The sequence below is a fragment of the Lemur catta genome, chromosome 1 (genome assembly GCF_020740605.2).
Source record: "Lemur catta isolate mLemCat1 chromosome 1, mLemCat1.pri, whole genome shotgun sequence".
NCBI classification, from domain to species: Eukaryota; Metazoa; Chordata; class Mammalia; order Primates; family Lemuridae; genus Lemur; species Lemur catta.
Genome location: NC_059128.1, coordinates 235,979,227 through 235,995,933, shown reverse-complemented (window position 1 = coordinate 235,995,933; position 16,707 = coordinate 235,979,227). Strand labels below are relative to the sequence as shown.

General features: G+C 36.6%; 1 long non-coding RNA gene across 2 annotated transcripts in view; it reads right to left on the bottom strand.

Annotated features, from left to right (window-relative positions):
* LOC123642222 overlaps window positions 1–16,707 on the bottom strand; it is a 177,746-nt gene that overhangs the window by 78,235 nt on the left and 82,804 nt on the right. For both annotated transcript variants that reach the window (XR_006736398.1, XR_006736400.1), the window contains exon 2: window positions 15,011–15,112. This is a non-coding gene — a long non-coding RNA (uncharacterized LOC123642222). The remainder of the gene's footprint in view (window positions 1–15,010; window positions 15,113–16,707) is intronic.

Sequence of the window (16,707 nt, the reverse complement as noted above, 5' to 3'; positions counted from 1 at the left end):
ACATATACCACAATTTACTAATCCATTCGTGAATTGATGGGCATTTGGGTTGTTTCCACATCTTTGCAATTGTGAATTGTGCTGCTATAAACATTCGGGTGCAGGTGTCTTTTTTATAGAATGACTTTTGTTCTTCTGGGTAGATGGCCAATAATGGGATTGCTGGATCGAATGGTAGGTCTACTTGAATCTGTTTAAGGTATCTCCATAATGCTTTCCACAGGGGTTGCACTAGTTTACAGTCCCACCAGCAGTGTATGAGTGTTCCTGTCTCTCCGCATCCACGCCAACATGTATAGTTTTGGGACTTTTTGATAAAGGCCATTCTCACTGGAGTTAAGTGGTATCTCATTGTGGTTTTGATTTGCATTTCCCTGATGATTAGAGATGTTGAACATTTTTTCATATGTTCATTAGCCATTTTTATATCTTCTTTTGAAAAATTTCTATTCATGTCCTTTGCCCACTTTTTGATAGGGTTGTTCGATTTGTTTCTTACTGATTTTCCTGAGTTCTAAATAGATTCTTGTTATCAGTCCTTTATCTGATGTGTAGTATGCAAAAATTTTTTCCCATTCTGTAGGTTGTCTGTTTACTCTCATGACTGTTTCTTTGCCTGTGCAGAAGCTTTTTAATTTGATCTGGTCCCGTTTATTTATTTTTGTTGTTGCTATGATTGCCTTAGGGGTCTTCTTCATAAATTCTTTGCCTAGGCCAATGTCTGTAAGAGTCTTTCCTACATTTTCTTCTAGGATTCTAATAGTTTCCCACCTAAGGTTTAAGTCTGTTATCCACCATGATTTGATTTTTGTGAGAGGTGAAAGCTGTGGGTCCAGTTTTAGTCTTCTACATGTGGCTATCCAGTTTTCCCAGCACCATTTATTAAATAAGGAATCTTTTCCCCAGGGCATGTTTTTGTCTGCTTTGTCAAAGATTAGATGGCTATATGAGGATGGTTTTATATTTGGATTTTCTGTTCTGTTCCACTGGTCTGTGTCCCTGCACTTGTGCCAATACCAAGCAGTTTTAATAATCACAGCTTTGTAGTATAGTTTGAAGTCTGGCAAATTAATACTTCCCATTTTGTTTTTGTTGCTTAAAATTGCTTTTGCTAAATGGGGTCTTCTCTGGTTCCATACAAAGTGTAAAATTATTCTTGTAAAAAAATGATGTTGGTAATTTAATAGGGATTGCATTGAATCTGTCCAATAACAGTCAAACGGAGAACCAAATTAAGGACTCAATACCCTTCAAAATAGCAACAAAGAAAATAAAATACCTAGGAATATATTTAACTAAGAAGGTAAAGGGCCTCTATAGGGAGAACTACGAAACACTGAGGAAGGAAATAGCAGAGCATGTAAATAGGTGGAAAACCATACCATGCTCATGGATCGGAAGAATCAACATTGTTAAAATGTCTATACTGCCCAAAGTTATCTACAGATTCAATGGAACATCATATTTGTTTTAAACATAATACCTTGAGGAAGAAAGAACCAGAAATTAAACAGTGGCACTTCATACTTTATATTCCCCACATCTTAGCTGAGTAATCCCAATATATTCATTCATTCAGCACAAATAAGTATTGAACACCAGGTACTGTTCTAGGCACTGGAGATACAGCACGAACCAACAAAACAAAGAACTCTTTCTTGGACTTTACATTTCAGTAGGAGAAGCAGACAGTAATCAGTGTGCATAAATGAAAACACATGGCACAGCAGAAGGTAGTAATTGCTACTGAGGAAGATAAACCCAAGCCAGGTAATTGAAAAGGCACGTTATTATACCAACAGTGCTCAGGGAAGGTCTCACCAATAGGCTCCCTGTGTGCCTAGGCTGTAGGAAGTGAGCTAGGGGGCCTGGGATATTGCAGGAGAGTGCTCTGGGCAAAGTGGCAAGATCCAGGGCAGCAGTGCTTTGGTGCGTTCATGGAGCAGCCTGGGGCGGGGAAGAGGGGTGACAAGAGCTTGACAAAAGGGGAGGAAGGGCTGGTAGAGATGAGGTCAGAGAGGAAGAAAGATGTCACCTCCCACTTACATTTTTATTTTGTTGTAATTCATGTACAATCTCACTCATGCTATATAGTCTTTCAGTCCCTTTCTACTGCTTTCATTGTTCTCCTTCTTGAACACAATGTTTAATTAATCTGCAATGAATATAAAAAGATTTGAACTCATCCAGTGTGGGGTCAGAATTGGTAATGAAGTGAAAGGAATCCACTGATTTGTTTCATCTCTGCTAACGCTTTGGGCTCTGAGCTGATAACCTTTGCAGCAGGTCCTTCCAAATCTTTGCCTTCTAAACCCTCCTGGGCCCTCCTCACTGGGTCGTCCTCTTGGTTTTTTAATCCAAGAAGAACATGCCCTCCTATGTGTGATGGTCTGGTTTGGAGCCAGCCAGACTAACCAATTCAAAGGGATTTAAAAGGAAAATTTAGGCTTTGGATGGCATAAATAAGGGAAGATGGCCCAGAGCAAAATGAAGAAGAAATTGAAAGGCCTCATGTGGGCAGTGATCCCACTTCCTGAGAGGAAACTACTAGCTACAAATGGTCAGAATTCTGCTGTTGTGTTCCCTACTCAGGGAGAGCTCTATTTCGTACACTTGTAGCCAGGCAGTGAGTAGGAATAATGAAGGCAATAGGGACAACAGTCAGAAATTCACCTGGCCTCAGTGCCATGAATTCTCTATGGAGAGGAAAGACAGGAGATCTATTAATAATTTTAATATAAATAGAAATTCAAATTGTATTTATTTTCTATCATCTTATTTTGTGTTAGAGCAATCCCATGTGCAGATTGAACATACAACTTCAAATATGTTTACACAATGGTTGAATCAAGAATAGAGAAAATACCCCTGTATAAACCACTTATAAAAATGGATTACAGGGACTTATTCTAGGTATGCAAGGCTGGTTCAAAGTTCAAAAATCAGTTAATATGATCAATCACATCAACAGGCTGAAAAAGAAAAATCACACGATCATATTAGGACATACAGAAAAAGCATTTGACAAAATCCAACAATGATTCATGATTAAAAATTCTCAGTAAGCTAGGAATAGAGAACTTTCACAACTCGATAAGAATATCCACAAAAAATCCTACAGCTAACATCATGTTTAATGGTGAGAAGCTCAAAGTTTTCCCACTAAGATCAAAAATAAGACAAGGACATCCCTTCTCACCAGGCCTATTCAACATTGTACTATAGTTCTAGTAATAATACAAGAAAAGTAAATAAAAGGTATATAGATAAGATGGAAAAAATGAAACTGTCCTTCTCAGTTGGCATGATCTTCTATGTACAAAATCCAAAATAAACCACAAAAAAACTCTCAGAACAAATAAGTGATTAGAGCAAGATCATAGGATACAAGGTTAGCATACACAGGTCAATCACTTTCTTATATCAGCCATAAACAAGTGGAATTAAAAACACAATACCATTTATATTAGCACCCAAAAGAATGAAATATTTAGTTATAAATCTAAGAAAATATGTTCAAGGTCTACATGAGAAAAACTACAAAATTCTGATGAACAAAATAAAAGAACTAAATAAATGGAGAGATATTCTATGTTCATGGCAAAGAAGACTCAATATTGTCAGTTCTTCTCAACTTGACCTGTAGATTCAATGTAATGCCAAACAAAATCCCAGTATACTATTTTGGGTATATCAACAAACTGATTCTAGAGCTTATATGGCAAAAGACCCAGAATAGCCAACAAGTATCAAAGGAAAAAAAGAACAAAGTTGGAGGACTGACACTAGCCAAATTCAGTGTGGTAATGGTGAAAAAATACCAAGTAAGAGCCCAGAAATAGACCCACATAAATATCACCAACTGATCTTTGACAAAGGACCAAAGGCAATACAATAAAGCAGACACTTTTTTGTCAACAAATGGTACTGGAACAAGTGGACATCCACATTTAAAAAAATCTAGACACAGAACTTAAACTGTTTATGAAAATTAACTCAAAATGGATCTTGGTACTAAGTGAAAAATGCAACACTAAAAAACTTCTAGGAGAGAACACAGGAGAAAACTTAGATGACCCTAGGTATGGCAATGACTTTTAAAATATAACACCAAAGGCACCAACCAGCAAAGAAATAACCAACAAGCTAGACTTAATTAAAATTTAAAACTTCTTCTCTGAAAAAGATAATGCCAAGAGAAGGAGAAGAAAAGCCACAGACTCAGAGAAAATATTTGCAAAAGACCTATCTGATAAAGGGCTCTTATCCAAAATACACAAAGAACTCTTGATACTTGAAGAAAACAAACCATCTAATTAAAAATGGGCCAAAGACCTTAACATTCATCTCACCAAAGAATATGTATAGATGGCAAATAAGCATATGAAAAAAATGTGCCACATCATATCTCATCAGGGAAATGCAATAAAACAATGAGATACCACTACAAACTAATTAGAATGACCCAAATCCAGAACACTGATGACACCAAATCTCGGCACGGATATGGAGCAACAGGAACTCTCATTCATTGCTGGTGGGAATGCAAAATGGTACAGCCACTTTGGAAGACAATTTGATGATTTCTTACAAAACTAAACATACTCTTACCATAAGACCCAGCAATCATGCTCCTTGGTATTTACCCAAAAGGAGTTAAAAACATGTCCACACAAAAACCTGCACCTGATCTTTATAGCAGCTTCATTTATAATTGCCAAAACTTGGGAGCAACCAAGATGTCCTCCAGCAGGTAAATGGATAAATAAAATGTGGTACATCCAGACAATGCAATATTATTCAGCACTAGAAAGAAATGAGCTATCAAGCCATGAAAAGACATGGAGGAAACTTAAATACACATTGCTAAGTGAAAAAAGCTAATCTGAAAAGGCTACATACTGTACGATTCCAAGTATGTCACAACTGGAAAAGGCAAAACTATGAATACATAAAAAGAACAGTGGTTGCCAACAGTTGGGGGTAGGGAGAGGTATAAATAGGTGGATCACAGAGGATTTTTAGGGTCGTAAAAATACTCTATATCTGTGGTCCCCAACCCCCTAGCCACGGCCTGGTATCGGTCCATGCATCACCGCCTGAGCTCTGCCTACTCCCCTCCCCACCCTGTCCGTGGAAAAATTGTCTTCCATGAAACCAGTCCCTGGTGCCAAAAATGTTAGGGTATGTATATGATACTACAATGATGGACACATGATATTATACACTTGTCCAAACCCACAGATTATAAAACACCAAGAGTAAACCCTAATTGTAAACTCTGGACACTGGGTGATTATGGTGTGTTAATGTAGGTTCATCAATTATAACAAATGTATTACTTTGGGGAGGAAATGTTGATAATGGGGGAGGCTATGTATGAGTGGGGTAGGGGATAAATGGGAAATCTCTGTACCTTCCTTCCAATTTTTCTGTGAACCTAAAACTGTTCTAAAAAACTTGTCTTCAAAATGGATTACAGATGGGTTAAAGAGCTAAATAGTAAAAAGTAAAGCTTGATAAAAATACATAAAGAAGAATAAAAATATATAGCATTATACAATAGAGGTTTGGATGGCTTTCTTAAATAAGATTCAGATGCTTAACTATAAAATTTAAATTTCTGATCATAAAATGCTGGGTTAACAAAGTTAGAAAACAAGCAACAGATTGGGAGAAAAATATTTGCAAAGCATGTAGCAGTAGAAAGATTAAGAGCCAGAATACATATGAAGAATTCCTACAAATCAAACCATTGATAAAAATGGTTGGGGCAAGAAATATGAACAGAGCACAAAGGCAAAAATACAAATACATAGGTGCTTGAGTTCTAGCAACTAGGGAAATATAAGAAGATACAAATTTTCATTCACAACAACTAAGAAAAATTAGAAAAAGATTTGATACTATTCAGTGTTGGCAAGGAGGTGGAGAAATGGGAACTCATTCTAGGAAATGTTGATTGTACAGAGCTTTTGAAGGATAATTTGATAGCATCTATCAAAATATAAAACATGCATTTTCTTTGATCCAGCAATTAAATTTCCAGGTATCATAATCTAATGTTAGCAATGTTAGTACATATAACAAAGAGTCACAAGTAAGAACAGTCAATGCAGCATTGCTCCTAATGGTAACAAAATGGAAATATCTTAAATTTCCATCAATAGGAAGATTGGCAAATAAACTATGTTGTACCATATGCTGAACATTATGCAGCAATTTTTAAAAATTAGAGAAATCTCTTTATATCAGTGGTTTGCAACTGGATACAATTTTGCCCAGAAGGGGACATTTGGCAATGACTGGGGACATCTTGCCTGGCACAAGTACCAGAGAGGTAAGGGCTACTGGCATCTAGTGAATGGAGGGCAAGTGTGCTGCTAAACCCCCTGAGATACATAGAACACCCCTTCCCCCAACAAAGAATTATCTGGCCCCAAATTTCAATAGTGCCAAGGCTGGAAAACCTTTCCTAACATAGAACAAACTCTGTGTCATCATATTAAGTGGAAAAAACAAGCCAGGCAACAATACATATAGTACTACCCCCCTTTGAAAACACAAAGTCAAAATTTTAAAATTGTACATTATATTTGTGTATGAATATTATTTATTTATCTGGAAGAATAGATATTAAAATATTAACTGTGTTTACTCTTTGGGGAAAGGGAGACCAAATATAAAGTCAGGAAAATGACTCTATATTCTTCTGGATAGTTTGAAATTTCCCTACCAATTACTTATTAACTATTCTTTGTGTAATTAAAAGAATAAAATTTAAAATGTAGGAGCCAGTATCTCATTCATTCTAAGAGAATTGAATTAAGTCCTCCCTTTCTCTCCTGAGCTTCAGAACCTCTGGTATAACCATTCCATGTTCTTGCGTTTTATAGTCTGAAAAGCAGTGATGGTATTAACATTTGTTTCAGTAATGGTTATGATTTAAAAATACTTGGAATTTCTCAGAATACGGTGGCTGTTGTGGGCTGAAATGTGTCTCTCTAAAGTTCATATGTTGCAGTCTTAACTCCTAGTCCCTCAGAAGGTAACCATATTTGGAGACGAAGTCTTTAAAGAAGTGATTAAGTTAAAAATGAGGTCATCGGGGCGGAGCCCTAATCAATATGACTTGTACCCTTCTAAGAAGAGGAAGATACTCCAGGAATGAATGCACACAGAGGAAAGGCCATGAGAGGACACAGTAAGAAGGGACAGTCTGCAAGCCACAGAGAGAGGCCTCAGTAGAAACCAAATCTGCCTACACCTTGATCTTGAACTTCTAGCCTCCAGAACTGTGAGAAAATAAATGTGTTGTTTCAGTCATTCAGTCTTTGGGATTTTGTTATGGCGGCCCTAGCAAATTAATACAGTTGCTATCTAAGAATATAGTACAAAGAAAATTATTGATTCTTATTCTATTCTTGCCATTAGGGGTTAACCACAAGCAGCTAATAAATGTCACTAAGCTAGTTTCATCTCTCAACGGAGGAGATGAATAGAGTTAGTGAAAACAAATCCATACTTCTAGATGACAACTGTCCTGCATTCCTGTTGCTGACACTATGAAGTTATTGACTTAGATTTTTGTGACAGATCTTCCTTGCATGCTCTCTGCAGCTTCTCTTCTCCCTACCAATTACCTGCTAACAGTCACTGGCCATGCGTTTGCACTTGCAGGCATCAAAGGATTTGATGTCACAGCACAGGACAAGCCCTGGAGAGCTGGGACTGGCACTTGTATTTGACTCAAGATTGCAGGGAATTGATCACCTATTTCTTCTTTTCCTTTTATATTTCCCATAGATGAATGGCTCCTTCTTCACAGGGAAAAATAAAAGGAAAACAGCAGCGGAGAGGAGAGGTTACAATGACCTGTGGATCAGGGTGAAGAGAGGGAACAGAAATGCCCCAGATTAAAGGGAAAGCCAAGTGCCACTGGAACTCTGAAAGGCAGCCCATCAAATAAGCCTTGCCCATCTGGGCTGACTATGGTAGAATGAAATGGCTGATCAGTACAGACTTAATTATATTAATTGTCAAATTTAAGTTTTTATCCCATTAGCACAGAAGGGATCACAGTGCAAGATAAAATTGGTTACAGAAAAATTTCAAAAATTTTTTTATTCCCCACACAAGTGGTATATGTATATTTCTATTCCTCCTTCCTACATTTTAGATTTTTTTATAAATAAAGTATAAATGTGAAGGACCCTCTGGCAACCTACTGAAAAGACAACTTTATAGAAGGATGGACACATGCAGCTCCCGGGCAGCAGCAACGTGGGTGAGGTGTGTGTGACCAGCATACCTAGGTGATGGAGGATCACTGGTGTGTGCACGAAGCAGGCCTACAGAGCCAGCCCCAGCACAGGCTGAGGGTGGAGCCGACAGAGAAGAAAAGACTTGGACGTGCACGTTCCAAGCCGAGCCCCTGAACTTTAGCTTCTATATCATCGCTGACAAATATGAGTTGGTTTTTTTGGCTGCTCTATCAAGAGAAGTGCAGAACATGTAAAAAAAGAGGACACAAGAAGGACTTTCATCCTTCCTTATTAAAATAATTCTATATTTTTTATACACTCTTCAGTATCGCTTGAGTATGTCCCTTGATTTGTATGCTCCTGACTTCCGTTTGAATATATCATTATTGCTGTAAGTAGATGCAGATGCTTAAGTTAATTTTATTGTTAATGCCTCAAGGCGTTTTTAGAAGTGCACAAAGCTTTTAAAAATCCAATAAATTATATAGAACTTTAATTTACTTCCTGTTTTACCTTCAACTGAGGAAGGACATAAAGTGCTCTTGAATTTAGATCTTGCTTTTATCACCAATTGAATAAGTATTTGACTTACTGAAATGGGCAAGACTGGCTCTTGGAATGTTATTTATGTGCTAACAATCCCTCATTAGTTGGATAAAGAATTATATCTTGACTAAAATGGAGAAGCAGCTTATAAACTATCTTATTAATCTGCAAATAATGATAACTTGTAGGCATATCTTATGTCTAGCTCACATCAACAGAAATGAAAGTTTGTCTGGAATCATTCTATAAAAAATGTCTATCACTCATTTTACCCTCTAGCCACAGAATCTTGACTGCAATTGTCAGAGACAGTCCCTCAACTCAGTTAATTATGTGTGATACCTCTAGGGGGGATTAAATAAATATTTTATAAAGATAAATCAAGATGGAGAATGATTACATATACAGTCTAGATTATGAAATAATAATTGTATATAGTTTAAAATTCAGTTTATTAACTTGTAATTCAAATGAGACTGTCCTCACTGGGCTTCCCTTGTCTCCTCCTAGATGTGCCTTGAAGTCAGACTTGGCACGTCCTATCTCAGCATGTGCGCGCGCGTACACACGCACACACACACACACACACACACACACACATGCAACTCCACATGTACAATGTCACTTTTACTGAAGTGCCCATGTGGAAATGAAAAGGAGAGTTCCAGTGTACCCTGTCCAGCAAAACATAAGAAATGCTATTCTTTAAACTGCTCTTATTTCACCCCAAACTTCCTCTCTTACTTCAGGTGCCTAAAACCCTTCTCTGTAGCCTCCTCTCTGCTGCCAGAACTACATTTACCAACCTCTCAATCCATTTCTTTAAACAATTTAGTCAGTGCTTCACTTCCACAGTTTGTGTCCTCCTCACTCACCATCTATCTCAGCAAAATAAAGGTCCCCCCTCAGGGTCCACCCTCATCAGAATAACAAATGTTACTGACACAGTCACCCTCAAACACACTCACCCTCTGCTTGCTCACTTGCAGAACATTAGTCTGGCCCTGGGATTAGCACCCAGCTCCTCCCTCATGGGGAATCAGGGAAGCCAAGGAACTGACTCAATTTGGCCTAGATTTGGTTAGCCGTCTAATTCTTTTTCATCTACTGACCTTGTCTGCATTTGACACTGATAATATTGTCCACAAATATCTATTGGAATGATCAGTTTTTTATATCAATGTTTTCAATACAATTCACTAGTAATTTTTGGTCTTTTTCTTCCAAATAGCAAAATTCATAATTTCAACATGGTCTTCCCCAACTGCATTTCTGTGGCAGTTGCTTTCTTCCAAAACACCCTAGAAAATCCTGGCTGCAAATATTTATTACCCAAGAAAATTTCTCTCAGCTCTGCATAATCTCCACTGTGAGCCTTTGTTTTCATTTTCTATATATTATACTCCTTATTCACTATAAGCTGTGTCAGTGGAAGGATTTTTATCTCACTCTTGCTTTGGTAGAATTTTAAGGTTGTATTCACAAAGAAAAAATTTCCTCTCCTTGGTCTGTTAAGATCTCCATGAAATATTCTATTTATCAACATTAAATAATCCCTAGAAGTAATCACCTAGGAGTTTTCTCTTTAGTTATTTCTTTCACTTTTTTCTGGGATACTAAGGCCACAGAAACAATTGATATTCTTGTGGTTGTTACCGAACCAAACTGGGGTCCACTTACCCAGCACAGCAAAGCCAGACACTAAAGCCAAGAATTGCAGTGGGAGAAAGAGGCGTTTTTATTGTATATGCCAAGCAAGGAGAACAGCCAGCTAATACTTAAGACCCAAACCCCCAGATGGCTTACAAGGAAGGGTTTTCAAAGGCAGGGTACATTTCAGGAAAGCAGAAGTTGTAGGCAAAATTGTAAATCAATATGTGGAAGTTATACATTGGCCTGGCCCAAAAAGGCAGGATATTTATAAGTAGGGGCCAATAGGCCATAGATGGATTCAGGAATTCTTGGATTAGCAGAAATGAATATTAGATGGGTGTGACTTTCTACAAGCCCCTCAGAGAGAAATTTAGAGCAAAGAATGGTGGTCACAGTCTATTTCCTCAGTCCCTCCTTATCTGCATTTTCCATCTGGTGGGGAGTTCTCAAAAATATTTCATGAACATATGCTAAGATGCCATCTCTTGTTTCCAGAAGGAATAAAAACACCTTGTGACTCCAGCTTGGTTGGAAGGTCACTGTTACTCCCATTCACTTTTCAAGGCTAGCTATGTGCATGGAAGTTCCCCTGAAGGAACTCAAAATTCTCCTTTATTTCCATGCTTGAGGGGCCTGGTAGGCCCCTAAAAGGGGTCCTTGCTTCATCTTATGAATCACAGGTGAATCACAAGGAAGCCTCCTCCTGAAAGTCAAGACAGTCATCCAAATATCCAGGGTTGACTTAATTCGTTACAAAGCAAAGATCTACACAAAAGAGCTTAAACCATGCAGATAAATATTGACATTTATCAACCCCAAATATAAAATCACTGATAGAGCTGTTAGGCTACTTATCTTCTAGTTATTGCTCTAAAACTAATAGGCAATGGTGCAAAATTTTCAAATCTGAGAGTTTTGCTATTTCTCTAGAACTAACAGTTTAAGAAGAATTCTTTTAATTTTGAAAGTTGTTGACGTATGGCAGGATTTCACAACAGCTGTGAACACCCAAGCTCCCCAGAACCATACCCTCAGACACGCCTTAACGATGAATTTCCTGTACTATAGGACCCAAACAAAACCAGGCTACCAATAGGAGCTCCATTTGAATTTTCAGTCATTTAATCTTTCCTAGGAGTCAGGCTAAGTTAGTAGTATCTCTGAATACCACTCCGTGTCTACATTTAGGACTTTTTTTTACAAAGTACTTGAAGTTGTACTTAACACTCAGCATCTGTCTCAATCCATTTGTGCTGCTTTAACAAAAGATAATACCTGTGACTGGGTCATTTATGAATAATAAAAAATTATTTTTCATAGTTCTGGAGGCTGGAAATCCAAGTTCAGGTACTGATAGGTGAGAACTGGCTCTCTCTATTTCCAAAATTACGCCTTGTTACTGCATCTCAAATGCCAGAATGTGTTAGGGCAAAAAGGGACGAACTCTCTGTCCTCACATGGCAGAAGAGGGAAAGGGCCAGGCAGCTTTCTGAATCCTCTTTTATAAGGGCATTAATCTCATTCATGAGAACAAAGCCCTCTTGGCCTAATTACTTTCCAAAGGCCCCACCCCTTAATACCATCACCCTGGGGTTTAAGTTCCAACATAGGAATTTTCAAGGGACACATGCATTCAAACCACAGCAGAATCAAATGAATGTTTTCAATTTACATGCTTTTGAAATGTCTTTGAACTGTTTCATTTACAAAAATGGCTTAAGTAAGAGATATTTCAACAGATATTGAAGCATTTCAGTAGTTCCTGATTGACTTTTAGGTCTTAAATTATCAAGCCACATGGTTTTCCCTGTCAAAGAGCTTGCCTACCAAAACAGTATGGTTCTAATTCTCCCTTCCCCTGCCCAGAACAAAGTTCTTAAGTATTAAAGGAGCATTCCATTTACATAGATACAAATATGTGCTGAAGCAGAATACAGTAGCATAAAATGTAAAATGTACAGCTCATGGTGAAGCTTGAAGCTGATTTGCTTTTGCTAATGTCAGTGTCAGTTTTAACTGTCGAAGGGTCATTAAAGTGTTCTATATCTGCTAGTTTTGATGAGCAGACATGTCAGAACAGGAGTAACATAGTCTACTCTTCTGCCCAGCAGTTCTTTTCCATGGTAGCCTAAAGAGAGCAACTTCATTAATAAAAACATATTCCCAAATTTTTGTTTCCCCTCCCAGGGGACTAGCACACCTAGCTCAAAGAGGACTAAGGAGTATATAGATTTGTATATATTCAAGTTTCTACAAGTAAGTAGAATCCTATTTGGAACTTGAAAAAAATCAAGTAGTGAATATTAAGTAATGTTTCCTGAATTTTGTTATTGTTTTATGTTTTTATTAAGAATTACCACTCAGATTAGTTATAAGATATGATAATTTTGCACATTCTGATCACACAGACATTAATGAAACTGCAAGTCAAGGTAGATATTTTCAGTCTGTCTTCAGGTCATTTCTGCATCAGATGGAAGGTGCAATCACAGCAAACTGTCCAAATGGAAAAGAAGAGCTAGAACATGTTTCTCATTAATAGGAAAAATCTCTTTTCTCACTTCTTCAGCTTATATAAAAATATTTTATCTTCATTTTCATAACATTTACTGCTTAATTATAAGAGAAATATCATCATCTAATATTTAGGAAAATAGAGAGGGAAATTTTTTTTAAGTAAGAAATATTATCTGTGGTCCCACTACTGAAATAACCAAGGTCTTTGAAGATGGACGGAGCTGGGTTCAAATTCTGTCATGCCATAGATTTATGACATTAGGGAAATTATAGTCTTCTCTATGTTTTATTTTACTCACTTGCAAAATGAAGTTACCAACCAATTTGTAGGTATTATTCTTAAATTATGAATCCAAGCCTGATTCTTCTCTGTATTAAAACCAGTTATTTTGCATTTGTATGCTTTGGCATCATAATGTAATACAATATAATGATTCTTAGGAGAAAATGGACACCCCAGTCCAAACCCTTAAGCAATACCACTCTTTAAGCCTTCAAATGTCAGTGTGGTTGATGGGAGGAGGGCAATAAATGGAGAAGCATAGCAAAGGGAGATCCTAGAGAACTCTGGGCTCTGAACATTTTAGGACTTTCAGTTCATCTTCAGGAGAGAATGTCCTCCTTCTTGGAGTACCTAAGGAAAAATCACCATGACTGGAACTCAACCTCTGTCAAAGAGACTGCTCCATTCAGTTGGAGCAAAGCAGTTTATTTTGTGGGAGCCTTAAGGTGTTAAGAAACAAGTACTCTACCCAGGGCTATGGAGGGAGCCAATCACTGTTAGGTATTTTAATGTCAAAAGCTACTTGCTTAATTTCCACTTCAGGAGACAGTCTCAACGACAGTTGTTATTGCATCACCTCCAAAGAAACATACTCTTAAAATCTGTTGCATTCATTTGCATATTGATTTGCATATTTAATTCCTTCCAATACATAATTGACATGCCTTCAATTTGTTTGCCTATGATTTTCAAATTCAAAATGATCTGAAAATATTCACCGAGGGAATCAGTCCATGACAGTGTGATTTTTTCTGGGTTGCCCAGAACAATCTCATTATGCTGCTGTGAGGATTAAATGTGATAAGGCCCTCAAAGTGCTTAGCCCAGAGCCTGGAGTATAGTGAGAACTTAACACATAGAAAGAACTCAATCAATATGTGGTAGAAGGTATTATATTACCACTTTGATATATTGCCTTATGCTCACTCACTTGTTTATCTTTACAAACAAAAATTCTATTGTATATACAGTTAGTTTTCTGGGGGATAGTTGATGTGTTTTGTTTTCTCTTAGATTAGGGAAAATGTCTTATGCTTTTAGAACATCTTTAAAAATATTTTTAAAGTCTAATAGTCCATTAATGGAAAGGTAACAATTTTTTAATAGTATCTTTATTTTTGAGGACTTGGATAGTTTTGAATTTTTTATATACACAATACTGCAGTGAACATTTATTTAAAGAAATCTTTATCTGCAAATTCACTGCTCTCTGATTATTTTCTTTCAATTTCTGCTTTAATATATTTAACTTGCAAGATTTTCTAAAAACCACACAATGCCAAAGAAGAAACAAAATCCAAAAGCACGAAATATATTCTTTAGAATGCTGTGTAACTTGTTTTCTATTAACTCAGTATATTTCCAACAGAAAAAATATAACTGTCTAAAAAGTTTAATTTCATTTTGTAGGATAAAAAACATTCTCAATTCAATAAAATTTTTGCTCAAGCAAGATTATGACTTTATATGTCACTAATTTAAACTAGAATATAATTTATACAGCAAAACACTACAACTGGTATTTTTCTCTGGCATCCTAGAGAATGAGATGTTTTGTCAATTTATTTAGAGAAAGGGTCAGGTCAGTATAGCCTTTCTCATAAGACTAAATATTTAGTTTCTTATACCATTTATGATATCATGCTAGTTGACAGCAGATAAAAAGCTAAGCTTACAAAGTTAGTAGCCTCAAACCGATACCAGCAAGCAGGCTCCAGAATCCATCCATAACTGTACTTCTACTTACCCATAGATCCTCCTGTTGATCTGGATCCAGATACAACAGAAATTTACGATCCTCTATGCACATCTGACATCTCAGTCACAGCCCCGGAGTCACGGCCCCAGTCTAAGAAGGGAAGGAAAGAACTAATTTGTAGGCATTGCTTAGGAGAAAATGTTTTAAAAGCTTGTCAGAATTTAAATTATGTATTCTTTGAATAAAGCCAAAGTCCATAATGCAACTATAAAAATAATCATCAACCATTTATCCAGCAAGAATATTAACTCATGCCATATGTAACCTAAAGAATACTAATTTAATTTAAATGTCTATGAATAGCTTTGAGAAAAAAGTCTGTTAAGAAGGAGAAAGAAAAATTAAAATGCAAAAAAGAAAAGATAACAATATTGATGTATTTGTCAGTATATGCTAAGATACAATTATAATAATGGATTATTATAAATCTAAGAAAATAACTAAATATAATCTCTGTGAAGCTCTGTAAAGACAAAGGCACCTCTATTAACCTCAAAGAGGTTCAGATTTGGTCATAAATAAACACTTACAGAATTTGCCATTTAATTATATCTTACTTGGCAATGTGCCAAAATAATCCTGATTCAGAGGTTCAATTATGAATCAGAGCAGGACACCAAAAATGGAAATAGCTCACTCAAAAACACATATTAAAATATATTAATTTTCTATCAACTATTTATCAAGAAACTACTATGTGTGTCTAACAATATGCTTGACATTAAGGTTCCAGGGAGCTTAAAATATACTGTGAAAGGAATTATTTCACTATTAATATAATCATAAATTTGAACACTGTAGCTTATAATGGATTTATCTGTGTAGTCAGATCAGTTTTAGGTTAAAATCTCTAAGAAGACTTACTTGTTTTTTTAAATTTTATTTTTTTAATTGACAAAATCATACATATTCATGGGATATATAGTGATGTTTTGATATACACAATGTATAGCGATTAGAAGACTTTAGGCATTCTTCAGTAACTTAGTAGAAAATTTATTCAGATAACGGCCTTGATGACTTAAGTTATGTTTTGGGACATTAATCTTAGCACCTTTGTCCACCAGAAAAAACTTCCAAGTATTTCAAATCTTCTGCCATGATTACAGTCAAGGAGAGTTTCAAGATGATAACTATAAAACAACACAAAAGGGGGCTCTCAATTCCTTTTTTTTAAAAAAAAAATGACTTTGTCTGAAGTAATCTGTAATTTGTGAGGGAGTGATTAAATTTGCTTAGAGAATACAAAGCAGATTAAGCAAGTTTTTGCTTTTGGTGAAAACCAGAATTTCCGAGTACCTGGTTTATAGTCACACATCACCAGAGTGTGGTGCAATAAATAGAAGATAACAAGGAAGAAAACAAAGGTGTGGCCTTACTCTTAATAAGTTTTCAGTCTATTAAGGCAGACGGAAGTTTAAAGAAAGGGCAAAAGTTTGGGACAAGTAGCCAAAGAAGGGTCATTCAAACTTAAAGGACGGGCAGTATTTATAGAGGTGAAAAAGAAAAGCTGAGAACAAGCAGATAAGACAAATGGCAGGAGAAGAGCTTTGGGGTGACTCATCATAAGGCGAGTTCAGGGTGGCTGAGGGGGTCAAAGTGATGTGACAGGCGTGAGGGGCAGAGGCCCATGTGCTGACCCCATGATTGCAGGGGCAGATATCGTCGTGGGAGGAGGCAGAAGG